The sequence below is a fragment of the Dendroctonus ponderosae genome, unplaced genomic scaffold (genome assembly GCF_020466585.1).
Source record: "Dendroctonus ponderosae isolate FM_Combo_2020 unplaced genomic scaffold, Dpon_F_20191213v2 Dpon_F_20191213_2, whole genome shotgun sequence".
Taxonomy (NCBI): domain Eukaryota; kingdom Metazoa; phylum Arthropoda; class Insecta; order Coleoptera; family Curculionidae; genus Dendroctonus; species Dendroctonus ponderosae.
Window position 1 is genome coordinate 3784481 of NW_026018165.1, and position 15334 is coordinate 3799814.

The 15334-nt window shown below is 33.1% G+C and overlaps 1 long non-coding RNA gene across 1 annotated transcript in view; it reads right to left on the bottom strand.

Annotated features, from left to right (window-relative positions):
- Positions 1-15334, bottom strand: part of LOC125503502 — a 137057-nt gene that overhangs the window by 96608 nt on the left and 25115 nt on the right. The window contains exon 2 of the long non-coding RNA XR_007280922.1: positions 14482-14567. This is a non-coding gene — a long non-coding RNA (uncharacterized LOC125503502). The remainder of the gene's footprint in view (positions 1-14481; positions 14568-15334) is intronic.

The following is a 15334-nucleotide window of genomic DNA, read 5'->3' on the forward strand; positions in this document are numbered from 1 at the left end:
CAGTAATAAGTTCTGTTTTTAAACTCTTCCCTAACATTGCGGAAAACTTCACCGGGAATTGACCGGCATTCTGCTACAATTTTTGTTTTAAGATAATCAATATCAGCAGTTTTATAAACAATGGACTTCAGATGTCCCCAAAGAAAGAAGTCTAAGGGTGTTCAATCCGGTGATCTTGGAGGCCATTCAATTGATCGCCTTCTGCCAATCGATATATCCGAGAGTGTTTTAACAATGCTAGGAAGGCTTCGAAAATAGACTTTATTATTGTTTATAGTAAAATAGGCAACATTTTGAACAACTTATAAGATAGTGCGTAAGTAGATTCCATGGGTTTTATTGTAGAAATTTCTCCTCAACTTTGAAATGCGAGTATTCGAAAACCTCTGAACAAAAAGCAACAAAGTAGTGTAAAGAGAATTGAACGCCCTCTAAAACCATGTGCCACTTGACTTCCCTTCCCATTTAATTTAATTGCAAGAAAGATATTAAAGCAGGAAAGTTTTCGGAATGACCGAGCGGGTGATGCAGCATCTCAACAACGAATTTTGATAACAATATTTATTGCAAACCTCATTTGAAAATTGCGATACAAACGCCTATTGCTTTCAATATGTACCTTTTCCAAATACTATTTTCAACAGCGTGAAACAAGGTGTCTAAAAAAACTCACGAAAATGCTCGATGAATATCAAACGCCTTAAGGAATATGTTGACTTTTCCATACATATTAAAAAAAACTGCAAAATAAATTCAAATTTAAAATGTTTGGACATTTTGCGACTGTATTGTAAGAAACTGAGGTAGATAGTCAGCGATTTCAAAAGGCAAGTTTTCGTTTTTCTTATAAATATTCCATCATAAAAACGCTGACTAAAATTCAACAAGCTAAATTTTCAACAAACACCATAAAATTAAGCATTTTTACTACAAGTTAAATATAGTTAGCAATCATTTTGACACGAAACAACTAGAGCCATCACTCCTACCCTACTGTGACAACTCCTCATTACTTTCTGCATTACTCTGCACATAATTGCAAATATGTTAAATGTTATCCACTGAAAAAGTCCCACGGCAACAAAACAGCAGCTGCAAAGAGCTAACGTATTTAAGACGTGCCTCTTCTTGGCGTACAGGAATCTGGGCAGAGCTCCTGAAATTAGCTCCAGAGGATGATAACAGCATTAAATCACCGCAGTAATTATTTCAGGTGGCCCCTGAGGGGCCGGTGTTCATAAATCGACTGTTTCCGCTATTTTGCTCCATCGCTTGAAGATGGAAGAATGGACTGCACATGTGATATATGCCGGTATATTACGAGATGGCTTATACGTGTGGTTAGAAGGCGGGTAATTGATTCCATTATCTCACTAAGCGGTTTCTATAAAGCTAAATATATTATTTTCGAGGTTTCACGCTTTACTTAACTAGCATATGCATTATTGCACCAATTGTTTTACATCTTTTTTACGTTATTGCACCCACCAAAAAGTTTCTATATTTATTTAAAAGCCTGCTACATACCTAGAGGAATGAAGCCAATTTGAAATAACGAATAAAAGTAATTGAAATGGCGATTAGTACTTTAGACAAAAATCAATTAGTGGCAATGTTCTCTTGAAAAATATGTCGTGACATTGATTTCATGAAACCAACGGTGTTTCTTGATACAACTTGGAAACAAAGCGACACCGAAAACAGTAAAAATCCTCTACAAAGTATATTTACTTTACCTTACATGACTTGAAGTGATTAGCGAATACTTTTCACACGGTGTTTCTTTGGTTGGCTTTAAGTACTCTCAAATGAATGATGTGTTCATGAATTTATTACCTTGATTAGCTAGTTAATTCAATAAACAGATAGAAATGGTTACATTAATTAACTATATTTATTGCACTTAAAATGTATGAAGTACCTAATCAATTAATGTCCTATAAGGCCTTACATACTCGAGAATATTTAAGAATTTACGATTAAATGGAGAGGAATATTAAGACCCACCTATATTGCGTAATAGAGTAATCTGATGTTCAAACGTTGCGAAGACTTGTTTAATAATTTTCTATTGTATCTGGTCTTGAAATGTCGATCGGACGGTAAACTTTTTCCTTTCGCATCCAAAAAAATGTGTAGACAATTTAGTCGCAGAGAATAGGAAGAGTAGCCATAGAAGAAACTCCACAAGAAACCAGCTGTTTCAGAAAACAAAGAATGCCACAAATATTGTCAATTAGGCAAAATTTCCAAAAGCGAATAACATATTTCTATTAGATCAAACAATAGAAGATTACCTCGGAATTACAAGTCGAGCCAGGCTTATAAATGCGCCTACATATAAACATATTTCATGAAAGCATAACTTGGACATTGATTTGCTCTACTGAAGCATCTATATTCTATGAAGACGTTAATTTGTGATTGTTGAGTTTTTATCAGTTGAAACGAAGACATTTATGGAAAATGCAACAGACTTTAATTCACATCTAAAAAAGATCGACGTTATAAATATGCTACTACGAAAAATATCTTCCCATCTTGATAAGTAAATTTACGAAACAGCACTGCACATCATAGTTATGCATTCATAAAGTTTTTTGAAAAAAAATCAGTCAAATCGAAATGTGAACATTAAGGTCTAATCTTTAAGCGTACGAGAGGTACAAGTACAATTTTCTTAATTTAATGTTCTGGTAGATGTGCATGTGCGCAATATAATATCAATATTACACACATGCAAATGAGCTCAGCGATCATATCTTAAAGGATAGGCGAATGCTAAATAAGTAAACTAACCTGTAAACTAACCTGCATGTCTCTATTACGCACGTGTAGATTTTCTCCAAGTTTATGTGAAAATTAGGGATAACGCGATATCAGCAGTGGTTCGTTTTGTACGTTTTCCTATTTGAAAAGTATATAAATAACAAAACCATATAGATTACAAGATAATATTGGTCATCCGCTGCCTGCTTGTCTGCCTTGAGCTAATCACATACACCAACCATGCAACTTTTGAATTGAAAGAAGCCCAATACTAAACAATACGACGCATCAAAATTCAAATTGCTTCTATCACACTTTTCTGTTTCAAACCCATTTCGAATTATTATTAGTATCATAGCTATTTTGACCCAAATTTTTACTTTCTAGGGCGCTATTTGGCCTACATGCTAAATTTGTTATCCCAGGTGAATCAAAACCTTTAGTAGGTACATCAAGTCTACTGTTTAATCTTGTAATTGAAGCAAATTTATGTAATTAAATTTTTTCTGCGAATATGAAGATGTGTGCTTGCTAATCAGAAGCTCTGTTTGTCTACTTCATACAGTAATTGGGTTTTAGCTTTGCGAATAATTGTTGTTCTTTTGTGTTTCTTCATCGTCTGCTGTATATCTATTATCTTGCTTTTAAGCTTATACTTTATGCACTCCTATTAAAGTATGCATTCATTATCAAACTGTTCTTGTCTTTTTAAAATACGTAATAAGCTTGAGTTAACAACAATAACTCATCGCTATCGTACGCATAGAAACGCCTCAAGATTCCTATACTGCGATTATTGCCTACATTACGACACTCTGAATAATATTCCGTAACAGCAATTGAAGAACAAGTTCAAGTGACCTGTTAATATCAACACATATTCCTAATAGGTAATTTTTGAAAAAAAAAATTACAGATAACAGCAAAAACAATAATTGTGGCGTTTCTCACCAGTTTTCAAGTTAGATGACATTTTTTATGAAAAAATCTAAGTGCTGAAGAAATTAAAGATATTGCACAGTTTTCTCAACATTTGCTTGCATGGAGCTTGCACATTAAGCCCAATTTTTACTGACCTTAATTATTATGTATTTTAAAATTAAGTTTTCTAGTGAGCATGTGCTGCATTGATTTGTGTCTTCTATACCGTCCTCTGGTAAGTTTCTTACCAAAAGTTTAGTTTATGAAATTATACAGGAGAAATGTGTTCTTGAGTCTCAGTTATCTTATCATAGCTTCTATGCTACTACTACTGCGGCAATACCCCTTAATTATCTTAATAATTATTTTGATTTATTTTCCTGACTACGTGTAATTGTTATTATAAATCGCTCAAAATGTAGATAATAATTCAAACAAATGTGAAGTTTTGAAGATAGCCAAGGCTATAAAGAATCAATTGTTTACCAATTATGGGTTTGTTTTGAATTTTAAATCTGATGATGGTGCTGTTGGCCCGCCGAAACGTAATATGAAATAAACGATATGAACCATTTTATTTCACATTTTGACTGAAATCCAGGAAAGAAAAAATCTGATATCTTAATAATTCCCTTACATTGATTATTTTTTTTCCGTTACTAGTTTTTAAATAATTTAGTGTCATATAGCAGCTTTTTTGATACCAGCAAACCACTAAAACTTCCTGTCTATCTAATCTATGTTAAATCGGATTGTGAACTGTTCTTCTGTTCTGGTTCTTCCAAAATAATTTCTCGTATTAATTTACTTCTTACCGCCCAAGCCTCAGTAAAAGTATTTCTAAATAAACATATTGTCTTTTGGCAAAACGTCTTCGATAATCTTTCTTTTTGATATCAATATATTTAACATTTTTCTCGTGGCAAATGTGAAATTCGGTATGGTGCGGTATAATTAATAGAAGATATTTTGAAAAGTTGATCGAGCTAATTAAACTCTTTCCATCGCTAGTATAGCGATATCCAGCTCTTTATAAATTTTCTTTATTTGGTTTTCGAGCGCCAATTTCTGCTATAATATTTATCTGAAATTTTTCAGTGAAGAACTGACTTGAAATAACTGCTCGACGGCAAACGAATAGCTAACAGTGGACTCAGTGAAAGAATAATATATTAAAAACATTTGCAAATATCGACAACTCAAAGTCGTTAATGTAGGAAAAGTAAATAATAACAAATAAAATAAAGAAAAGGAAATAATTGACTGAATTAAACTGTTCTAATGACATCATAAATGTGAGTTTTTCTTTTTCTGTCATTAAATTAAAGCTTAGTGAGAATAATGTTAAAGATAAATCAATTTTTAAATTGAACAATGAACAATTTTTTTCAAAATACTTTCAATAACACACGCAGAATTGTTAAACTGAAGGGTTACTGATCGATATAATTTATCACGTTTCTATGTATTATTGCGAACTGTTCTCTTTCGATTTCTCCTAATATAATCCGGTGGCTTCGGTTACTCGAGACTCTAAAAAGCAACCAAACCAAAAGTTTGAATTATTTGCATGAACTAGTCTTCGTTTTTCGGGAGCTCTAACTTAAGGGCAAGCCGAGCGACAAGTAATTGTATCTAATAATTTCCTTAAGCTTAATTGGGTCGTCGCTCATTAGCACCACCTTTAGATGGAATAGCAAGCACATGAAAATAAACTCCTTAATGTACAACTCCCGAGAGTTCAACTTGTCATTTAAATTGTGGAGTCGAAAAGTCGTCATATGATCGAAATTCCCTTCGTTGTCGTATTTTTGCCGAGCCAGGCACTTTTATGGGAGTTGTTAGACGACCGCCAAAGGAGAAAGATAAAGTGCGACATCGAACCGCCGCATGTATGATTGCAGACGAACCAATCGGCCAGGACTTTGTTGGATTTATGTTTGGACATGAACGCGTGTGCCCCGATCATATTTACGTTTTCGAAATCGGTGTTCCGCGCCCAGAAATGTTCCGACAAATGTTACAGACTTCGAGTGCAACTCAGAACTGCACTTCAACATTTCTTTATGCAAAACCATTTATTTGAAACCGTGTTTCAGCAAATTCCAACTGCGTGTTTTATTTTCGAACGATGGAATAAAAATTAGTATCCCTTTGTTATTTTTATAGCAGCTTGGCCTCTTGAACCCACAGTAAAAATCTACGATATTATGTAACTGGCTTGCTAAAGAATTTTAAGAGTTTCAGTTTTTCCCTTCAGACTAGGCATGGGTAACAATGTGCTGTGTTGGGCTTTTGAGTTGTTGTTGCTCTGTGCGCTAATGAGTTATAACTCATCGCGTCTTACTGCGCCGCGCCCCACACTGACCCAGGGGTGGACTAAAGCTTTACGAGGCCCGAGACTGGCACACACATTGGAAATTGCCACATTAATCGAGAAAAGTATTCTGTCGGGCAAACTATCAGCTTAGTTATGGCGTGAACTTGGTTCCGATTGAGCTCTTGGTTAGGTACTTCAGACGAATTTTTTAAACTTTAAATAAAAGGCGAAATTTGAATTTGATATACAAGATTAGGCCAAAATGTTAGGTATTCTGCCACTCAGATAATAAAATTAAGCTCCAATAAAAATCTGAAATAATTCGTGAAATTAGAACTTTTAAATGACTTTGTAATTGGAGTTTAGTTTGTTTCTATCATCGCTCGGAAGCTGAACAAAAGTTTAATTTATAAGTTATTTCTTCGCGGTTTTTTTGTTTAGTTAATATTTGAAGAAAAACGAAATTAATTCGGTTTGTAAATATTGCAATGCGAAAACACCGTTTCTACAATAAACAAACTGAAATCGAATCGAAGTGCCAAGTAAAGCATGAATCATCGAAAGGGCAAACAATTAAATGATTGAATAGTCATGTTTATTCTGTAGTTCGGTGTCTTTTTTGTCGTGAAAATGGCATTCTGAGATGGAAAATATATAATTATTGTGGCCCTTATGGCAAGCGCGGTAGTCTGTTAAAGTGTAGTGAACTTTTTGACGAATAATGGGTAGGAAACGGAGGATGGGGCGCCAGCTTGCAAAAATCTGGTAATAATGATCTCTAATCTACAAATATGTTAGCTTGGACCGAGTTTTTTTGGGAAGCAACTGAAGTTTTATGAATTCTTTAAGTTTCGCCCTCTTTGCTTTGCAGATTTCAAATCAGTTTAGATTTGAACAGATTTCTTGCTGTACTAAACACACTTTCTTCTTTCTTTCTAGGTGGCACTACGCAACTTTCGGTAAGTTTAGCAGTACTTTGCCCCTGGTTGGCATGTACAAGTAGAGCATTTAGTCTTGTAATTTTATTCTGAAGCTTTTCTCTAAAGAACCGCTTAAGATATGGAAATTTGGATTCTAGTATTAAATACAAGAAGCATCAGCTGAATGGCAGTGTGGATTTGGTTCCGATTAAACCATTGATTCCTTCACGAGAAATTTTCAAACTTTGGGCGGCTTTGCATTTTAACACAAAGCGCATCTGAAGCTTGTCTCTAAAGAACCGTTTCAGATATGAAAATATGGGTTAGAGTTTTCTAGTGTTTTGCCAAGGAAAGTCAAGAGTTTAGTTTTGCCAGAATTTTTGAAGGTTTGACGAAGTTTTAACGGCATTTAGATCGCACTGCTCTTTACTGAACGCACAACTCTGAATTTGTAGGGTATTCTGCGTTTCTCAAAAACGTATTTTCGAAAAACACGATGCAGAATGTGTCTCGCAACACTTTTTTCAAATCCTGTTCAAAATTTTCTGAATGATCAGAAAGCTTTGACAGGATTTAGAGCGCACTCTTCTTTACTGAACACACAACTTTGACCCTGTAGAGAATTTTTCGTTAAAACTCATCAAAAAAAATAATTTAACAATGTGTATCCCAGACTTCTCATTGGGGTATTTGCATAAAATTTTACATATTTTAATGTCTAGGAATTATTTCTGCAGCCATAGGAAAAACGTTTTATTGCTTTCCGTACATTACATTTTCCTAGAGAAAGTTGGTGTTTTGCTTTACCAAATGGTAGACTTAAAAGGCTGTAGTTATAAATAAAATAGTATTGTTAAATAGGCTTAGGTAGGAATTTTTAGACTTCCAAGTCACAAGGAAAAATCATTTAACAGATTTGCGATCAATCAATAAATTTGGCCAATTTTCAAAGAAACTGACAATAAGTTATTGTGAAAAATAAAGTTTAAGTAATTATCTTGGTCGAATTATGTTTGTTTAAGAATACATTAGTTTGTATCTTATTGCATCAAACTTAAAAAGTGCATTAATTTAAATCTGGACACTGTGTAAATATACTTCTCAACAACTGTGTAATTTTGGACTAAAATGAAAGGACTACAATCGTCTTATCTTGAGCCAAAAATGATAGGGCACCTTGTGTGAAAATCATTGAATGTTTCTAAGTCATCTTTTCCATATCGACGTGGTTGGTATACATTAAAATTATGTATTGAAGAACATGATTCAAAATTCAGGTAGAAAGTGAAATCGGTGGCTTATTTGAACAATAATAATTTAAAGCAGTAATTAATGGAAATAACAATGAACCTACTACCATAAAATCTTAATTTTGTTAATTTTAATTATTTATATTGACCGAACATAAACATGTTATACATGGTTGGAGACCATATTTAAAGGGGAATATAAAAATGCAGAAATTCAATATGGTGCCCACAAGGAAAACAAAAGTTGACTTCGGCCTCATTGAACATAGTGGGCCTAGACTATTTTTTACTTTATTTTCAAATTCACGTTCATTTCTTACCCCCAACTTGAAAATTTCGTTATTGAATCTTTTATAATAAACACGATATAAAGGATTTTATAAAACGCATTTTTTTCTTTTTTTTCCTGTATATCCGTTGCTATTCCGAGTTCAAAGAAGTTGATGATTGCGCAACTTTTTTTCCATTCGGTCCACTCTGTATCTTTAACGATTTCCAATATCCCCATGTACATCATTTCATACTGAACACACTGTATATCTTATATATGGTATATAAGCTGTACCTATAGTATGAAATTGTTTAACAGCAATTCGACTACATGAATATCTTAGTAGCAATGTGAAAACTATGTTATATGTAGTACAGAAAAATTTGTTCGCCAGTTTTGCCACAAATAGCCGTTATGGCAAGAACTTAGGACATCAAACGTTAAAAATGGAAGCATTTTTAATCAGTCTCAAAAAGTTCGAATTACTATGTATGCGTTTTTTAAGCTATATTGAAGTAAATGTTGCTTTTACTTTAATTGAAAACGTTCTTCTTGTTGATCGTCTACTCTGCTTGAGTCTATTTAAAAATAATAAGTTGTAAATTTGAAATGTTTAAAAATATGTTTTGCTTTGCACGTTATTTTCTAGTTTTGTCGAAAGGCTGCCGTCTCTTACGATCAACGACACTTCCATAAAAGCGAGTAAAAATGCGAATTCCTGTGTATAATTCGAGCTTAAGCAAACTTAAGCACTCAACTGCTGCTCGTTTAGAGACACGCGATATTTGAAAAAAAAAGATAGGCATGCTCGTATGTGCTAAATCAAACTGTTCAAGAAATTTCCTAACATACCTACTTATTGTTAGACGATGATTTATGGTTCAAATTTTCGTTACATGTAAGTCCTCTATCGATTTCAAACAGCCACTTTCATGCTAAATGCCACCGTTATGATCATAAATTAAATATTTACTGAAGTATGACGACTTCCTGCAGCCATTTTTCTCGATCGCAAGCAAAAAACAACAGAATGTTGCTCAATCAAGTTCGATTTTTCCATGTTCTAAAAACGGCTCGAAACCTCGTTATATCGGAAAATGTTATGCAAATTTTACTCTAATATGCAATAAAATGTAAGATTTATGCGCGCGTAAGTGAGATCAGAGCGAAAAAAATCTATTTAAATGATGCTAGTCGAGTTTACGCATTTCTTGCAAATTTAGTCGTTAAGCCTGTTCTAGGAAATGGGGACACACTAACAACCTCTGGTTTTACACCTAAATATCATGTTTGTGTAGCAAAAATTTATAACCGATTTATAAAGTTTGATGCCTTGTATCGCGTTCTTAAATAGTTCAGTTCACTAGTAAGTTCAGTCACGTTCAATTCTGCGAAATTCGTTAAGCACTGTTTGCTTAAATTTGCACTTAAATTTATTGATGGTACCTACGTATAAAATTTCATGAAATATAACTCAACTATGGGTATATGTATGGATTCTATAGCTGGAGACATTTTGAATTACATGGGTTTTGTTAGATCGCAATTGAAGAAAGATGACGAATTAAGACTTGAATGCTACATGAAAACGAGATAGTTTTAAATAAAATTCTTACTCAAAATTATTACTGACTTTACTTAAAACAGAAATATAATTTTTTTAAAGTTAAAACTATCAATGCTATTTTCTCTGTAGTTTTATTGCACATTTCAACCAATTTGGAACCTAAGGAGGTGATTTAAGCAAATAGTTTTAGCGTAGTTGTAGTAAAGACCGATTAATTTACCAGAAAATTTAGATTAACATGAGCGCAGCTACCTCTCATCGATCAAATTTACTTATTATTAATTAGGTGTTAATCCTCTTAATCAACTGCTTCTGAATTCACCCTGTATGTCTGGCGGAGTCGATAATTAAATTTAAAATGATGTGAACTAGTTTCCTATGCAAAAACTGTTCATGCTTAAAAATCAAAGCAATGCTGCTACACCAGCTCTGATTATAGTCAGTTAATTAATCAACATGCCTTTTGTAATTAAGGCTGAACGTTGAGATTGCATGTAAGATTCCAGAAACGCTGCAAAAAGTCTGTTATGATGTTCTTGTTTTTATTTACCTTGCCCACGTTGCGGAATTGGTGATGTAGGTGATAATTTTCCCGGAAAATTGAACAATATAAGACCCAAGCACGAAGTCTTGTTTTATCATGGAAATTTCACTTGCAAATTTCTAAAAAGAAGACAAATGGTTTGTTGCCACGTTAACAACTGTTACTTGGGAATTATATTTTAAGTAGCAAATCATATTTTGAATTTCAAATTTAGAAGCCCCAATGTGGAAATGTTCAATCGTTTATAAAGTGAGCGGGTTAGAAAAATATAAATTGGTAGGCACTACAATTGGCTTATTTTATTCGTTTATTATTGATATCAGTTATTTTGATAAGCTTTGAACTATTGAGAGAACGTCGCGCGTGATGTCCTTCATCCTGCTATTAGGAGTGCTGCGCGCGTGATTCCCTTCAATTTTTAATGAGGCCTCAAATATTTTCAATATATCTTGATGAATTGCCTATAGCAAAATCGTGCTTTACATAATCCAAGTTCACTGCATTTTCAAGTCGCATTACTGTGTGTTTTACTGTCGTAGTAAGTCACACGTCATATTTTAAAATGATAATTTTCGGCGATTTCGAATAATCACATGCTTGACTTTGCTCATTAAGGTGAGAAAATACTTAATTCTACACACAAACGTGTAACAAACATAATTCTTACTTACATTTTCAAAAACCTAATTTTGGAAACTAGCTTCATAGATAGAAAATAATAAAATATAGAAAATAATAAACTAGCTCCATAGTTTCAATAAATTCATTCGTTTTTGTAAGCTTATTAATACCTAATCTATCATGAACAGGTGGTGCAATTTTCTTAAGTCTTCTTGTAAAAATCCTCTTCCTTCTTAGTTATTATCATAATAGCTTTAGTATAGTAAATTAAAATCTGCAAGAACAGCTGAAATTCAACCTTATCTTAGAGCATGTAAAAATAAACAGCAACAAACCATTTAGTCCTGCCAGTTTTGCTTCCTCAATCAGGGTGCTAAATTCAATGGTACACGAAATTACTATACATCTTCGAGAAAAAATGACCACACGCTCGATATCTCTCCCCCAATCTAAAATACAACTTAATAAAAGCTATAAACGAACTATCTTACAAGGATCTTACACAGGCCCAATGAGATACACAACTTGTACGAGGTAAAGCTCACGCTTATGTAGCTAATAAGCTATTATAGCACTCGTATTTTTTCGAAGCTTTTCAATGATATCGATATATCGATTTAAGCATTTATACGGTATTTATTTCTAATTGATATTTTTGACCTGTGCTGACATGCGATTTTTTTTGTAACCTCAAAACATATTTCGGTTTATAAATTTGATTCTAAAGAATAGTAAAATAGTTTGCATGAAGATGGCGGACAAAACGAAGATTAAATAACTTATTGTTTGGTCTTGTCAATATCATTTAGTATCAGAAAGTAATTTCAACTGAAGTCAACTTTTCAACTAAGTTGTTAAATATCCGTTGGAACATCAAGGATAATGGCGTTCCTTGTTCAAATGATGTTTAGGAAATGAGCAAATAATTAAAGGAGTAAAGACAAAAGATGACATTGAAATTAGATATGAAGAAAAGGAAGAGACCCAAATTTGTTTTGCTTCTTATCAATCAGTTTACTGTTAGATTATTTTTTATTTATTATAAACTTGAGGGATTGTTGATATTATTTTAACATTTGTTGAGACTTAGTCAATATATACTACGAGCTAATTGCTTACTATTTACATCTTTAATAGTCAATAGTCGGAAATACATTTGTCTTCTTTTTTATATATTAATTCCATTGTTTTCAGTTTTACTGAATTAATTAAGTAATGTATTATTGTTTTAGTACGAAAAACAAATTACATATACTTCAATGCAAAAAGTAAGATTTGCATAATGAGATATTAGAGATCACTAGAGAGAAGAGAAACTTAACCCTTGTTGATTTGAGTCGTACGATGTTATGCAATTTGTACATAACGAAAAGTCTTTAATGTGTTATAATGAACTCAATATATTTAAATTTTTTATCAAATATAATTTGCGGAGTGGTAAATTATTCATATTATTCGGAAAATTCAAATATTTTTTTAATAAGAACATAAATTAAAATGTACATACGCGGACACAATCATTTTGAAAGTTTCCATCTGGAAAAAGGTTTTAAAAATCTGAAACTCATTGCATTCATTCAATTTGAGTAAGTTCATTTGCGAACTGAAATCTTCTGATCTGCAGCATACCTTCAACGAACGCAAACTGTGGCTGGCACCATATATTATCTCTAGAACTGTTTTAGTATTTCAGCAGGAGATTTATAGAGGTGAAAATTGTAAGATTTTTGTCAGGTGCTAATGGTACCCTGGAGTTTTAGCAAGGTAACGCGAGCTCGTGACGGTTTAGTGGAGAATTTTATTACAAAAATCACGGATTTCGGAAAATCCGGTTATACATTTCTGTTCTGGTCACTACAATGGCTTCCACTAAGATGATTATTGCAGTGTACCCAGATAATTGAAGAAAATATATTTGTTTTCAATCATTTTCCATTTTTTACCAAACGATAAACGGTTCGGTTTTCAGAAATAAAACAATTTTTACTTGGGTGCCTTCCCGTACAAGCAGTAGAGATGCAGGAGTTTCCTGCTCAATAATGAGTGCGTCTTCAAGCCTTTACTAGCTCACAATTTCTAACAGTAATTGTTCTCTTTTAAAAAAATATTTAACATTCTTAGAAAGACACATCATAAGAAGAAGCATCAACCGATGCCGTATCTAATAACAGTTGCTCTCTAATACATACAGGGTGATTCAAAATTGGCGTCATTCCTTTTAAGGGGTAATAGGGGCTCACTTGGAAGGTACGAGAAAAATATTAACAGTTGAAAATCGAATTTCAACTTTGTTATTAAGCATTAATTTGAAAGTGTTCCATGTTTAATTGGTAGCATATTGGAATACTTAAGCATTCAAAAAGAAAAATTACAATCTTCGCTTCAAATTACGAAAATGTTTGATATCAAAAAGTTATTTTCTACAACTTTTTGATGAAAAGTCAAAACGGCAATGATGTTTTTCGTCATCAACAGATGATTACAGGTGGGTAGCTCTTATCAATAAGAACAATAATTTGTCAAACTGTGACTTACTTTGAATTTCCTTTCACGAATTTGCGGATATGCGATTAGTTCAGGGGAAATGCTACAGTAACATAGCAGAAGCTGAAAGGAGTCACGCCAACAAAGGGCGAGGAGAGTGATTCCAGGAAAATAGTGGACGACAATAGATGTTCGAGTTCCAAACACAGAGAAACAAGTATTGGCCATAATTGCAAAAGAGCCTATCAGGGGCACTCAGAACATTGCACAACAACTGACACTTTTCCAGACACCAAATAAATACCGGCTACATTCCTATCACGTATGTAAGATACACATTAAACCAATGGACTACTGAACACCGGCATAAATTGAGCAGGAGTTAATTAACGGAATACGTGAAGCTGCTCGAGAAGAGTGCATAATAAGGTTACAGGGATTACACAAGCACTTGTTTGGAGTTACAGACTCAAATGTATGTTTTTGTAATTTGTAAACAAATTAATAGTTCGAGGTTATGAGCTTCGAAATACTTTCCGTCATTCAACGATTCCTGTTGAATTTACCGTTTATCCTTGTTTACCTTATTGTCACTTTCTGTATAATTCCATGGTTACCGGAGTTTTAAATAATTACGGAGCAACAGGTATTTACGTATTACGGTCAAAATTTCTCGTTTGTTAATAACAATTATTTTTTTTTACTATTTTTTCTGTACTCCTAAAACACCGTCAGACAACACCTCTAGAAGAATGACCCCAATTTTGAATCACTCTGTATATCTTAAAACTAAATATTTGTTTCAATAGCTCACCTCTATCTGTATACCTAAGTTATGAGTGCTCAATAGTACTCAGCCATTATTCCCATCACTTTGTCCAACGTGGTTCATCGTTTTGACTAAAACATAAATAATATTAGTTTTCATGCAGTTCATCAATCCACATTTTGGTAAACTGACTTTTTTTCTGATGGGATAATATGTAAAACCTGTCTATATACGTACTTATTTACGTTTAAGAAAAAAACAGCACTTTTTGTTGAATTCTGACAATTTGCATCTTAAATATTAAAAATTACTTTTTTTACAGTATAATTCTTTCATAACCTTTAGTGTTAAGGTGCTGAAAAATGAAAAATTCCTAACAATTACAACTCAAAAACACTAGGCTTAACTTGGCTATTTTCTGAAGAAGCAATTACTTCTCACAAGTAAAAAATCGCTTTTAGGCTGCTGCATCTGTTCAAATTACAAGCTGCATCGCATGCAAAGAAGCAAAGACAAAGTATATAACAAAATAATAGAAAAGCCATTATTGAAGCTGTTGTGCCTGATCATCAAGATGTCGATTGTTAGATTCATTTTTCCATATCGAAAGAAATATCTCATAGTCGGATTAACTGAATCCGTTTTGCAACTCATCTTAAGTAACCGTTCCAGCTATCGATCGATCATTATGAAGTGAAAAGATTTTATACATTTTCTTACTTCCAGCTCTTGGTTGATAAAGTATAGACTGCGAATGATTCTTGATTTGATGTCAAAATCAGCAATTTCTTGAGTCGTAAAAGACTGTTAACTAAACAGACAATCCTGGCAAGATTTTTAATTTCGTTTATACCTAGGTTACATTTTGATACTTTGTAGTGTGGTACTTCTTTTTCAA